The sequence below is a fragment of the Sarcophilus harrisii genome, chromosome 3 (assembly GCF_902635505.1).
Source record: "Sarcophilus harrisii chromosome 3, mSarHar1.11, whole genome shotgun sequence".
NCBI lineage: Eukaryota > Metazoa > Chordata > Mammalia > Dasyuromorphia > Dasyuridae > Sarcophilus > Sarcophilus harrisii.
This window is the reverse complement of record NC_045428.1, coordinates 581,703,177-581,718,174: the sequence shown is the minus strand read 5'-3', so window position 1 is coordinate 581,718,174 and position 14,998 is coordinate 581,703,177. Positions and strand designations below refer to the sequence as shown.

The 14,998-nt window shown below is 34.8% G+C and overlaps 1 long non-coding RNA gene across 1 annotated transcript; it reads left to right on the top strand.

Annotated features, from left to right (window-relative positions):
* Positions 1–7,937: 7,937 nt before the first annotated feature.
* LOC116422858 lies at positions 7,938–12,384 on the top strand. The gene is made up of 3 exons (XR_004233394.1): positions 7,938–9,404; positions 10,141–10,302; positions 10,688–12,384. It is a non-coding gene; the product is annotated as an uncharacterized LOC116422858 (long non-coding RNA).
* The last annotated feature ends 2,614 nt before the right edge of the window (positions 12,385–14,998 follow it).

The window sequence follows — 14,998 nt, the reverse complement described above, 5'->3', positions numbered from 1 at the left end:
CCATAGCCAAAAATTGATAGATTTAAAGCTGGAAAGGATTAGGTTTCAGATTTAAATCCATGATCTTCTGATTTTCCAATCAAGGGTATAAAATAACCCAAATTTTCGATTAGAGAATCTGAGTTCTGATACTTTTATTTCTTAGGTGACCTTGGATAAATTGCTTCTTTTTGGGTCTCATTTTCCTTATTTATAAAATGAAAGAGTTGAACTCAAATGACTTTTGAGGGTCTTTTCAAATTTAAATTTGTTATCCTGAGAAACTCATTCAAATTTTCTTTTAAAGGAAAACAAGATGCTCATTTTACAGTTCTACCCATAACTGATTCCTTAGGTTGTTGTACCATTAGATGGACAAACTAGAGGAGGACAAAATCTCTGGGAGATGACACATTAAATGGACCAATCAGAAAACACCCCAGGAGCTGAAGAGGCATTACCATGCAGCTGTTCAGCCACAAATTCATTTAAATGTAAACTCTCCACAAGAGTTTTTCAAGCTAGGATATTGCAAACCAGATCAGAACTATGTCAAGCTCCAGGTTTCTCAAATTTAATTTATTTTTCTTCCTAATTTTTTAGCATCAGCCTCATTTCCCACTTGGGTCTCAGCCAAATTTCCTTTGCAAAAAGGAAAGCTGCTTGCTGACTTCAGTTCATGTTGGGGGTGGGGATAGGGAGATGAGCAGCCTTGATGTTTGCTGAATGAAGGTAGAACTCAATGGGTTCTGATGTTTTTTTAGCCAGGGTACAGAGTGCATCCAATTTGAAAGCACCTTAAACAACATGCTTGGAGTTCCCTATGGCCTGTATGGACCAGACTCCATCTTGGAAACATCAGTGGAATCCGGTAGCTCAGGATATCTGTCTAGTATTGGGCAAAAGTCATTAACTCTTTTGTTGTAGCTCCTGTTGTGAGGCAATCAGGGTTAAGTGACTTGCTCAGGATCAGACAGCTAGTAAATGTCAAATGTCTAAAGCTGAATTTGAATTCAGGCCCTTCTGACTCAAGGGCCAGTGCTCTGTTCATTGTGTCACCTAACTGTTCCAAACATGAACAATTGATATTTGATGCCATTCCTTGGCTTGTTTCTCATTCTCTTTTCTCACACATATATTTGCAGAGGTCCAATGTGTTTATTTTGATCTTCTTTTCTTGTAAAGAATTTCTAGCAAGTCAAGTAATCAATCAGGAAGCATGTATTAAGCTTCTACAATATGCCAGGGATACATTGCGATAGATACTTGGGATACAAAGACAAAATTAAAACAGTCTCTGCCCTCAAGAAGCTTACAATCATACCCAGTTAATAAGGTCACAGTAAGCAAATAGGAGATAACTGAAGATAAGAGATACTAAAGCATTAATAATTAATTAATAATAAAATTGTTAATTAATCTTTATAAAATATAATACCTTTTTTTTGAATGTATCAAAAGAGACTCTGACTAGCTATGCTGAAAATGGGCCAGGCTTTTGGAAATTTTAAGTAGCTAATCTTAAAAAAAATTTAAAATTAGTTTCTATTAATATCTTTTATTTCTTACATCATCATAATGATCCTAAATATCCCTAACCTTCCCAGAGAGCTCTCTCATATAACAAATAATATAAAATAGCTAATCTTTGAAGAGATTTTTGGTGACAGCAAGCCAAGGGATGCTTTGGAGAGTGGTAAGGGAGAGATTTCGTCTCTCTTCCATTGTCCTGGAATCTAACAGTGGGGATAATGGTGACTAAGAAATAAAAGATTTCATCAAGTTGTTGGATAGTGAATTTGTGAGGGTTTGAGGTATAGCTGAAGACACAGAGTTCAGATAGACAGGGATAACAGACAGCTAGTTACATGAGATCAGAGGTAGGTTCAAAGAGCATGGCTCCTAACTGCAAGGAGAGGAGGCAATGGATTGAAGAAGAAGCTAGCTCTGGCAGTGAAGACTTGGACTGCATGGATAAATAAAGGGCTTTGAGCCCCTGTTATTGAAGATATATGAGTTGCTTCAATCACATGTATTTTTTCCATGTGAGCTGCAGCACCTTTTTGCTCTATAAATATACTCACCATGTGGATTAGAGTGAATTTTGCCCCAGTGCTATGGCCAGTGGGAGGGATGATTTTAGTTACTGTCTTTAGTATATCATGTTAGTAAATGCATTGACCACTAAAATGCATTTACCAAAACCTAGATGTGTACAAAGTAAATACAAGATAGTTTGGAAGTGAGGGAAGGTGAAACAGCAGCTGGAGAAATAAGGAAAGATTTCAACTTGAAGTGACACTTAATTTGAGGCTTGGAATAAATTAGGTACAGTTCTGTATCATACCAAGAAGGTGTTGATGTTTCAAGATTAGAATGAGTAACAAGTATTCAGGCTATATTTGCCTCATAAAATGAATCTGATAAAGTGTCCTATTTTTCAATAATGTGTGTGTGTGTGTGTGTGTGTGTATTTGCTGAGGCAATTGGGGTTAAGTGACTTGCCCAGGATCACACATAGTTTATATATTTTTGAGAATAATTTTTATGATATTGGTACACATATATACTACTATTACTACTACTACTACTACTACTATTGCTGCTGCTTCTATTCCTGCTACATACATTTATATATTGAAAGAATCCTTTTCTAACAAGGACAAGGCTTTTGTCCTTTTGTTGTTTCTTTGGAACTAGTTCAATGTCTTTTTTTTCTCTGATTGGATTATTTAAGATTTTTAATTGATCTTTTGTTAATCTGGATATTTGTATTTTTGTAGATAATCCTCTATTTCTTTTGAATTCTCACTTTGCATATCATTGTATATAATAGATTCTAATAATCATTTTATTTATTCTCTGTTTGCTAATGTTTTAGAATTGGTCATTAACTATTGGTTAACTAATAGTTTCCTATCTCTTCTTTTGAATCAGTTTGGCTAAAATTTGAGCAGTTTTGTAATAAAAGAATCATATTTTAGTTTTGATGATCACTTCTTTAGTTTATTTAATATCTAGTTTATTTTCCCTTTAGGTTTCAAGATTTTCTCTTTTGTTCTTATTTGTGATGTATTTGTTGGTTTTAAAATTTTTATTCAGTTAGTTTTATTCTTTTTCTATGCTGTTAATGCATTTTTTGGAGATGTAGTTTTTCTTCTAAGGACTGTTTTAGTAATAGCCCAGAAATACCGACATTTTTCTTCTCATAATCATTGTATTTCATATAGTTATTGTTTCTATTATTATTTTGGTCCACTCATTGTTTAGTACTTTATTATCATTTCCCTTTAGATTTTTAATTTTTGCTTATGCTTCTTATGTTAATTGCTATTTGTATTTCTTGTGTAGTTCTGAGAAATATGTACATTTATTAATTGTTCCATCTGGAAGTTAACAAAAATTTTTTAGCTCTAAAATTTTGAATTGTTTGTTTGGGTTTACATTTTCCCTTTTGTTTATGTTTTTGTTAGATTTGTAAGATTTGTTTGTTGAGAAATGTACATGAAAGGTGTCTACTATTAGTATATTATTATATATACTTTTCTGAAATTTAGTTTTTCTTCATTGATTTAGATGCTATTTGTGTACATTCCTACTCATACCACCCACACACTTAATACTGATATTAATTCATGTCCATGGTTCTTTTAACCACAATGTATTTTTATTGTTTATTTTTACTGATATAATTGTTTATTTTTCTTTTTAATTTGTCTTATAGAATGACTGGAATTCTTGTTTTTTTTTTTTTTTTTTGGATTAACCTAATACAAATTTTAATCTAATTTAAATTCTATTCCCACCTTTCGTTTTGACACAATATTAATTTTTAGATATGTTTCTTGTGAGGCTTTTCTTTTTTATTTGCCACTTTTTGAATTTTATTGAATTGTTTAGTCCATTCACATTAAAGTTACAAAGTTAGGCTTGTATTTTCCTTCTTCCATTACTTTTTACTTTCCAAAATAATTTTCACTTTTAAAGTTAATACTTTGTACTTTTGATTAGTTTTGCTTAGACCACTTTGATGTAACTCACACCTTGATGCATTTCCATGGGTTTTCTTTCTCCCCATTCACGTTTGTTCACCTTTCACCTTATTTTAGTATTATAATAAAATTATTGAATTCCTTTACTTATTTCCTTCTATCTTCTCCCCACCCCAGTTAAATTGTTAGTTCTCTACTGTCCATTCTCTAAGTGCTAATGCTTGTTCACTTTTGGGGTAGGGTCTATTTCTAAGATGTGTTTTTTGCTTTATTCTCATCTTTAATTCTCCTCCTTCCCATCTATTTTGAAGTTTAATTCTTTGATTCTTATTTTAAAGGAATTAAATACTGGCCCTAAGATTTTGTTGGTGTTGAGATCTCTACCAATGCAGGTCATTAAATTCTCTCCAATTTATAGCCTTAGAGAGTTTCCTAAAACAGTCATGTCAAACTGAAAGAGAAAAAGGGGCCACTAATCCATACATATGGATCCCTCTGGTCCACATAACATATTGATTTATTCTTAAAATATGTTATCTATGTTTTATTGCATTTTCACTTAGTTTATTATATTTATTTCCCAATTACATTTTAATCTGGTTCTAGTCACAGTTGGGAATGTTGTAGGCCACATGTTTGATACTCTGGCCTAAAGCACTGAAAAATTAAATGACCTATAACGAGTTATATTGTGAGTATGTGTCAGAGATGAAGTTTACACCTAAGAGTTCCTATCTTCTAGGTCAGCTTTTTATCCACTATTACCACAGCTCTCTCTCATGGCCTATTTTTTCTTCTACCTTTTTGTGCTTTTTATGGGGGTTAACATTTTTGAAGAACTGAATTTAAAATTCCTCTTCTATGTAAATTGCATTTATCTTTCCTCCTTTTATTTTCCCATCATTCACTTTTTACTTTTCCTCCTTTGCTAGTAGTTATCCCCCAGGAGCATGACTACAATGCTGTCAGCTTCTTTCTCTCTCTCTCTGTCTCTGTATGTCTGTCTCTGTCTTTCCCTCCCTCCCTCTCTCTCTCAAAAAAGGCTCTCAAAAACTTTCACTGCTACCATGTCTCTCTCTCTCTCTCTCTCTCTCTCTCTCTCTCTCTCTCTCTCTCTCTCTCTCAATCTCTCTCTCATCTGCCCCTTTCTTTTGGTGGTTGGAGTAACCTAACATCTTCCACTTTTTTCAGGCTCAGAGGAAGTTAGGAGCATGTACAAAGTAGAATCTGAGGTCTTGAGAACCTAGCAATGGCCTGATGCAGAAGACAAGATCCTTTCTCTTCCTTTTTCCTCACTGATAGGGTAGAATTAGTATTTTCTGCTTGTGGCCAATTAGGAATAAATTGGGGGTGGGGTGGGATAAATCTCCTTCAGCAGCAGTAAAGTTTCCAAATATGGGCTCTAGGAACATTTCTGTGTATCTCTGCTAGGAACAGGAGGCTGGAGATAAGGAACAGAGTAAGAAGAATGCCAGTGAATGTTGTAAGGGTTTGTGGTCTCCTGCACTAATTCATAAGGATTTCACATTTTTTATTGGGATTCTTTTTTATCCTGTGGATTCAGCTGTAATTGTACCATATCTTGAGTACAATTATTCTTTGGGAGAAATTTTGAGACTTAATGGAATGTGAGGAAACTGTCTAGTCAACCATCTTGTTTCTGTGGCCTGGAAGTCTCTGAAACAAGGTTCTTAGATTTCAAGTTCAGCCTTTTCTCCATTGCAACACATATATTTCTAACAATTCCATTTACATTAACTGGGATAATGCTTTCCTTTCATGAGTGGGTGCATTTTAAAGAGGACAATAGAAAAAGGAGCCCAGCGTAATTAATCTGCAATGGCTGAACTTCAAGTTTAGTGGTACATGGAGGAAAAAATAGAGTTTGTAGGACAGTTGGATTTGAATTAGACTACATTAATTGAGTCACACTAATCCATTTATGTGTCAAGTATATGCTAAGTATGCTGAGAAACAAGAATATAATCCATTTAACAACACCTTTCTAGATTACTTAACCCTTTTCTATCCCAATAATATCTCTCTTTGTTAAATGAGAAAAATATGATTTGTCCCAGTTTATCCAAAAGACATTGTAAGGCTCAATGATTATTCAATTCCCTCAGCTCATAAATTTCCCCAGGATTATGAACAAGATTCTTAAAAAGAATGAATTCTCTTTTCTACACCACTATGAATTGGTAAGATGAAGACTTGATGAAGAGAGAATACAAGCCCCCCTGAAGAAAAGTTCTTTTAATTTTGCCTTTTGTTAATTTAAAATCTTCTTATGTTTTTCATATCTATCCCATCCCCCCACCCCTTGAAACAAAGAATAGAAGAAGATAAAAATAAATTTATCAAAAATACCATATTAACTGATTCTGAAAGAATGTTGTCCTTTTATTCCCCTTGCCTAACTCATAGCACCATATAACCAGCATGGGGTGAAAAGAGCTTTGCCATAGAATCCTGACATTCAGAGGATAGGGACATATTTCCTCTTTAAAGGAATAATGGCTCTCAAAAACCTTCACTGCTGCCATGTGACTTATCTGTCCCCAGATTGCACTTCCCGAATCTTATTGACACTGTTCTTTTCCACAGTACCTCACCCCTTCTAATCCATGAAAGGAAATGATCAGTTTCTGTAGGAGATATTGACTGTTCCAGTGGTTATCTGCCCTGTCACTCCTTCTCCATCCTCTTCACCTTTTTGAAACTGAATTTTTCCAGGTCCAAAAATAACAGCTTTACATATTGTGTCCTTAAATTTTGTTGAATTGAATTGACTAGAGGAAATCCTCCAATTAAGATCCCCAAGCTGTCAAACTAAGTAGTGGTCTGGAAGAGTTAAAGCAGCATCCTTCCATTAGACTCCATCCAATTTACTCTGAAGAAGCAGTTTCTACTTGGGAGGATTGGACTCAGTAAATGTGAATGGTCTTTGGGAGAGGTGTTATATCAATCTGAGATGTCGTTATGGTCCTTTGCACCTAACTGCAAAAAGAGCTCAGGAGTTTAAAGCTCATAATAAGTACAACTGGCAGTCTTTCTGGGTCTCTCTCTGTGTGTCTCTCACTGTCTCTGTCTTTCTGTCTCTGTCTCTGTCTCTCTCCTTGCTCTCTCTTCTCGCTCGCTCTCTTTCTCTCTCTCTTCCTCTTCCCTCTCTATTTCAATCTCTCCTAGCAGAAAGACAAGTGAACTAATTCAGAGTGGCAGGTAGAGCTAGCATCTAGAAACCTCTGAGATCTATTTGTCGAATTCAGTGGAATAGGAATGATGGATGCCTAGAATAACTAGTGGGCCAGGGAAAGACTGCTTTGATGGTTTCAGGTATGATAAGTTGACCTTATCTAATAATAGTAGACACTGAAAGGTGGTCCAGGCATTTTATTTATTTTTATTTTAAAGTTTTATTGATATCTTTGTTAGAGTAACCTTTATATTCAAATATATTGTTCCTCATCTTTTTCCTAGAGAGCAATACAATAAATGTATTGTGATGAAGGTTAACATAAAAAAGTAGCTCAGCAAAAGTGAACAATATCCAACCATGACACTATGTTCAATGTCCCTTACTTATAGTTTCCCACTTCTATAAAGTAAAGAGAGAGTATTTTCTTATCTCTTCTTTTGGATTGGGATTTGTCATTATAACTATACAGTATTCAATATAGATTTTTTTTGGTTCTTGGTTTTTTCCAATTAAACTGTTGCAGACATTTGCATATTGTTTTCATGGTTCTGCTTACTTTAGTCTGCATCAGTTAATTTCACATGCTTCTGTAATTGCTTTATAGTCACTGTTTCTTACAATACAGTGATATTTCACTACATTAATGTACCACAATTTACTTAGTTATTCCTTGATCGATATTCATCTACTTTATTGCCATTCATTTTTTGTTATGGAAAATGTCATTACAAATATTTTGGTATATAGGGGACCTTTCTTTTTTTTTTTTTTTATTTGAACAATTGTAGACTTTTTTTTATTTCTTTCCACACAGGAAGCATTCATATATGGGTTGAAAGCACAGGTTTTGTTGTTGTTGTTTCAATTTACAGTTTTGTGAGTGCAAGGGAAAAAAAGAATTATTTACTTTGTAGACAAGAGGGCAGATAGGAAACTATTACTATTTAAAAATACATGTAACTTAATTATAAGGGAGTTATTCTGCATCTCTATGAAGGCAGAACATGAAAAAATATTCCTAAATTGTTACTGAAGGGACCTTTCTTTCTACTGTTAACTCGCGACTCTCCTTTGTGATACGTAACTAGCAGTGAGATCTTTGAGTCAAATGAACATATATTTTATTGAAATCAAAACATTTTTTGTTAACATTTATTCCAAATTGGCTTTCCAAATGGCTGGACTAATTCACAGCTCATTAATAGTATATATGTATTTCAGCATTCTTTAGAAGCTATTCTAATAATGGAGAGAAAACATACAATCAGATATTATGCAAGGAAAAATGTTTTCCATTTATCTCCAGAAGCAAAGGGTAGGCTTTCTTTAGTTGGGGGATGGATGGAGACATGGGTGTATTGGTCTACAACATGTTTTTAAATTTAATTGGCAGTTATTAACATATCCTCTATCATTTTCTTAAATTTAGACAATCAACAAAACAATAAATTAAGCCCTGCTTTGTAGCCTTTGCCAATTTCTAAGATGTAAATGCTCACATTAAAAATTTAACAATTGACTCTTGGGAATCAGTTAGAGTTGGCTTTAGCACATCCTTGCATGGAGGTCACTGGAAATATTCTCCAAGAGGAGAGCTTGGCTAGGATGATGGATGTTCATTTCTGTACTTTTCCACCTAGAGTCAGGACCCCTGCAAATTAAGCTTTCCAACACTCTCCAGTGAGATATGTACTTCATAAGATGTTGATATCCCTGGGATGGGTCCAGTTGGAAGGGAGGGAAAAATTAGAGAGAAACAATAAATGTTATTTTTTTTATTTATGGATTTTCAGTATACAGAACTATTGGATATGTTATATTTTGAGAACTAGAGACAAACTATGCTTACTGGAAAGCACCTTAGATCAAATGAGGCAGTATTTTAAAAAGTTCTATATAAAAATCAGTTTATTATCATTATTATTGTTATTTTAGAGCTCCAAAGGCCCTAAAATATCAAATGTCAGAACAGAGAGGGGGCCTTAGACACAGAACACCAGTCTTGAAAGGGGCCTTATAGAATATAAAAACTGAGATGTTTGACACAACCAAGAACATTATAGCAAAGAGAAGTATGAGAATACAGAATGTCAGAGATGGGAAAGGTCTTAGGAAATAGAATATCAGAACTTGGATGGATTTTTGGAGGCTTCCTTTTTATTTTATTTTACAGATTCCTATTTATTTTATAGATTGAGAAAACAAGGCTCAGAGAACTTGATCCAATGGCTGTTGTAAGTAAAACACTTTTGAAACCTCACATGTTACATAAATAAGAGTTATTGTTATTTGCTATTTGTCATTTGTCATTATTAAATAGTTATTAAATATTAATTTAGCACTTACTATGTGTCGAGCATGATTTTAGGTATTGTCCATATAGATAAATGAAATTGTCTATGTTCTCAGGGAGCTTGTATTCCATTAGGGGATCAACATGCACATGTACAAGTATATAGACATTTTGCTGACAAGACAGTAGTAGCAATTGGAGAAGAGGAGGTCAGGAGAATCTTTTTGTATTTGAGCTAAATGTTGAGGGGAACTAAATGTTCTAAAGTGGAATGAATGCATGGGAGAGAGTACATTCAGATGTAGCCAAGGATCTGAGCTTACTGTCCCAATACCAACTCATATAATCAGGGCAGCTTCTATTTCCTCCCTTAAGGATCAGGGTCCAGGATTTTTTTCCCAGCTACTGCTCATGGGTCCTCACTTGTGTACTTTTCTCATTGATTATCAATTGATATCAATTAATCATCCAGAGTAAATTAACTTTTAGAAATAGCTTTTTATTTAGGTAGCCCATGAAAACAATCGATACAAAACATTCCTTTGAAGGTCTATGGCTTACTCTCCCACAAATATCTGGACTCCAGTGAAAAGCAGACTTAAAGTCAGAGAGGACATGTGGCAAAAGAATAATAGGTAGCTGCTAATTGGATGTACATCTTTTTCTCTTTTTTGCAGAATCCCAATGAAAGCTCCCTTTAAGTATAAGGTAGATTTCTACTGGGCTCTTATAGTTCTGAAATTGTGCATCTTTAGGGTTTATATGTCTCATCCCGTAATCCAGATGCTACCATCAGTCACTTATATTTTGGAGATCCCATCACATATAGCAAATCTCAGGTATCTTAAGTTTTCGAAGTTGACATGCTCTTTCTCTGATCAAAACAAAAAATGTCTTTTTCTTCCATTCTCCCCCAAAGTGACTTCATCTCAGGGACTTCTCCTGGATGGGTCACCAACTAATTGTCTAATTTTAAACTAGTTTGCTGCATTTATCCAAGCCCAACAGGGCATGGCCAACCGTTTAACAAACTCCAATTCATTTCCCATATAGTTTTGTTTAATTTCACCCTATGTCTGGAAGAATTTTCTCCTCCTTAATGAACTTATGTGTAATTCAATCAAAAGAGTGTTTTCCTTTGATAAAGATCTATAGCATCTTATTATTTATTTTAAATGGCATGGATGTGATTGATTGATTCTAGAAACCTTCCTTCTTATACAGGTTTAAAAGATACTCTAAACAAAAGATAGAAATCGGTCATGGAACATCTTCTGTGAGGATTAGCAAGAATGATATTTTGGCTGAAACATAGAATATATGCAGGTGAGTGATGAGTAATGAGTCTATAAAGGAAGATTTAGACCAGGTTGTAAAATAATGTTCAAAGCCAGATAATAGTTTATTTATCAGTCAATTAACAAACATTTATTAAGTGTGATGTGAAGCACTGAAGATAAAAAGAAAGATTAAAAACACTCTGCTTGCCTTCAGGGAACTTACAGTTTAATGGAAGAGACAATGTGTACATAACTTTGTGGGTACACTGTATAAATGGAAGGTAATATCAGGATGAAAGGAATAAGGAGTGAATGGGGAGAGAGATCAGGAAGAACCTCTTACAGAAAGTAGAATTTGAGTTAAGTCTTAAAGGAAGCCAGGCAAGCTTGGACTTGAGACATCAGTAAACAAGTTTTTATCAAGCACCTACTATGTACCAGGCGCTGCTAATCATGGAGGATAAAAAGAAAGTCAAAAGGCAGAACCTGTTTTCAAGCAGCTCAGCTTAACTGGGGAAATGACATGCAAAAAACTACGGAAAAATACACTATATATAGGAGAAATTGGAAATAATTAGTGGACAGATATTAGTATTAGTTGATCAGGAAAAGGTTTTATGCAAAAGGTGAGAGTTTATCTGGAACTTGAAAGAATTGAGAGAATCCAGGAGGCAGAGCAGAGAATTCTAGGCAGGGGGCAATCAAGTCAAAGACAGCAATGAGAAATGTGTCATGGGAGAGAATCAATAGTTAAGTCAATATAGCTGGACTTGTGGAACCAAGTAAAGTTTAAGAAGACCAGGAAGGTAGGAGGAAGCCATCTTATACTTTAAATGTCAATCAGAGGACTTTTTATTTAATCTTGAAGATAATAGGAAGCCACTGGAGTTTATTGATTAGGATGCAATCCAATCAATCAGTCAACTAGTTCATTGGAAGCTACTATTCATTGCACATTTATTACATGCAGGGCACAGAGCTCCATCTTCAGTGTTCAGGAGACAAAGTTTATATCAAGGAAGTAGCATAGGATTGAGAGCTGGCAGGACATTAGAGGCAATTAGTCAGATGCCTTCATTAATAGAGGAAAAGATTGAGATCCAGAGAGGTGATGACTTGTTTGAAATCACACAAATTGCAAGCATTGGGCTCAGGACTAACCAACCAACCAAGATAACCAAGTTATCTTTCCCAAAACAATGTTTTTATCCAGTATGCTATGCTGCCCTTCTCTATTTATCTATGTAAAAATTTATGTAATTATCTATGTAATCATTTCCCTTTACCATAGCCCTTTGAGGTTTTCAAAGCATTTTCCTATGGCAATACTTTGCAATGAAGGTATTATCATACAACATGTACTGAAAGTATCAGTATTTCATAGGTGAGGAAAAAGTGACCTGGAAAAAGTTAATTTACTTGCCCAGGGAAAGACAAATAAATGGTACATCTCCAAGTTGGGATTTGAATCAGTGTCTTTTGCCTCCAAGTTTAGCATCTTTCTACTAATCCATGGTTTGTATGACATTTATTATGAAAACATGATTCATCTCTCTGTCCATCTGTCCGTCCCTGCATGCATCCTTTTATATCTCTATTCACTCATATTTTTAACTATTGAGCCATCCATCTTTCTTTCTCTGTCTGTCTCCTTCTTTCTTTTTTTGAAGGCAATTGGAATTAAGTTCCTTGACCAGGTCACACAGCTAGTAAGCGTCTGAGCCTAGGTTTGAACTTGGTCCTCCTGATTCCAAGGTCAGCGCTTTATCTACTATCCGATCTAGCTGCCCTACTATTTATCTTTTTATTGATAACTTTTGCACTGTGTTCTTTAAATTAGGAGGCTCTCTATCCACTTTTGATCTTCACATGTCTCTTAAGCTCCCTTGATTTTTTCTTTAAAAAAAATTGTTATTTATTAATTAAAATTTTTTGAGTTCCAAATTCTCTTCTTCATGACCATTCCCTAAACCATTAAAAAAGCAAAAAATGTGATTGCCAATTATATATATGAAAATATGCTCTACCCATAGAAAAGATAAAAAATGTGATATTAATTATGCATCTGAAACATGCAAAACATATGTCCATAAATTAGCCATTTTGCAAAAACAGCAAGAGAAATAAAGAAAGTGGAAAAAAAAATGCTTCAGTCTGCACTCAGACTTCCTCAGTTCCCTCTCTGGCAGTGGAAAACATTTTTCCTCATAAGTCTTTCAGAATTGTCTTGAATCATGGTATTGATCAGAATGGTCAAGTCGTTTACAGTTGGTCATTGTATTGCTATTACTGTGTCCAATATTCTCCTAAGCCTGTTCATTTCATTTTGCACGAATTCATACAAGTCTTCCTGATTTTTCTGAAACCACCTCCTCATCATTTCTTATATCATAATAATATTCCATCTGGTAGCTAGGTGGTGCCAAATTATCAAGGTACTGGGTCTGCAGTTTTGAGAGTTCAAATCCAGCCTCAGATACTTCCTACCTGTGTGACCCTGAGCAAGCCATTTAACCCTGTTTGCCTCAGCTTCCTCCTCTGTAAAATGAGCTGGAAAAGGAAATGGAAAATCACTGCAGTATCTCTGCCAAGAAAACCTTGAATAGGGTCACGAAAAGCCAGACATGACTGAAAAATGACTGAATGACAACGATTTTCCATCACAATCATAAAGCACAACTTGTTCAGCCATTCATCAATTGAAGGATATTCCCTCAATTTTCAAATCTTTGCCATCGAACAAAGTGCTGCTATAAATATTTTTAATATATAGTTCTTTTTCCTTTCTCTTCTCAATCTCCCTTTAAAGGCAAGCTGGGGTATCTCTGGAAATCTTTAAGTCAATAAAAACCTGGTAGGAATAAAAGTGATGACGTGAGAGAGAAGTGAATTGAGCCCTTAGGATGGAGAGAAGATCCAAATGGAGATGTAGGGAAATGGAAAGGAATCTATAGGGTCCTATTAGGGATATGAAGGAGAAAGAAAGTCATTTTAGAAAGGACATGGGATGACAATTTTCAAGAGCATAGAAGTCAATAGCCTTCACAGATGGCAATTTGGTATACATAACTGTATTTTTCCATCAAAGGAGGCAGTCCCATTGAGGATGGTTTAATTCCTGCTTTTATCCTACTCAAGTGATACCATCATTGAATCTTAAAAAACAGGAAGGCAACTTGAAGGTCATATAGTATTATCATTTAGTGAAAAGATTCTTGGGCTTCTATTTCGACAAGCTGGTTTGTAGTCTCATCACTACTATTTATTACTTTTGTGATCATGGACAATTTCCTTCCTTGCTTGGAGACCTCAATTTCCATATCTGCAAATTGAAGGGGTGGGATTAGATTGACCTTCAAAGTTCACTTGCAATCTAAATTTACTTGGAAATTTCCAGTGTGGGAAGAGTATTAATTCACAGCCATTTCTATTTTTAGACAACTCTCTCAACTATACTTTTCTTCATATGGAAGGTACATGTAACCTAGGCATGGTGTAGGACCCAATGTGTCATTATGATGCTAGATCTGGGGGTTTATAGAATGAATGCTGTACTACCATGGCTCACAATTTTCTTAGGGATAACCTTAGTGTGAGTTTTTTTTTTTTTTTTTACTCCTCATCACTTTAGCCAATGAGCCCCTACCAATGTGCTTCTCATTTCCATGAAATCAGTCATCATGAAGCCATTAACTCTTAAATGTAGTACATTTACTAAATGACAAAGCTTAAAGCAAGAAAAATCATTTATTTCTGCAAAAGCAATAATAATAATAATAAATTGTACTCAATAGAAGGTAAAATCAAGAAAAAAGCAAAACATCAGTTCATTCATAAAAGTGGGTCATATTTTGTGTAGGGAATAGTGGTCATCTACCTCTAGAAATCTAGCAGGGAAGCACATAACTGGGAAAATCTATGTTCCTCATATAACTCACAAGCCTAGATCAGAGGTCTTCATTATCTCGAATACTTCAACAACAACCAACATCACATAAAGTTGTTTCTTTGTTAACTGCTCCCTTTATGGTTCTCACTGATCCCTTTCTGGGTAAGCAGATACTCTTTAGCTGATGGAGCTAAAAATCTCTTTTAACTCGCAGCCATCCTTAACAAGTCAATGAGAAAAATGTTACACGATTAATCCTTAAATTGGAGAACTTCCAGGTTCTCCAGATCAGCAAATAGCAGGGTGTTTTGGTTCATCCAACAAGCTACAAATCTCTTCTTATAGTAAAGCATGGTTCACCATAAA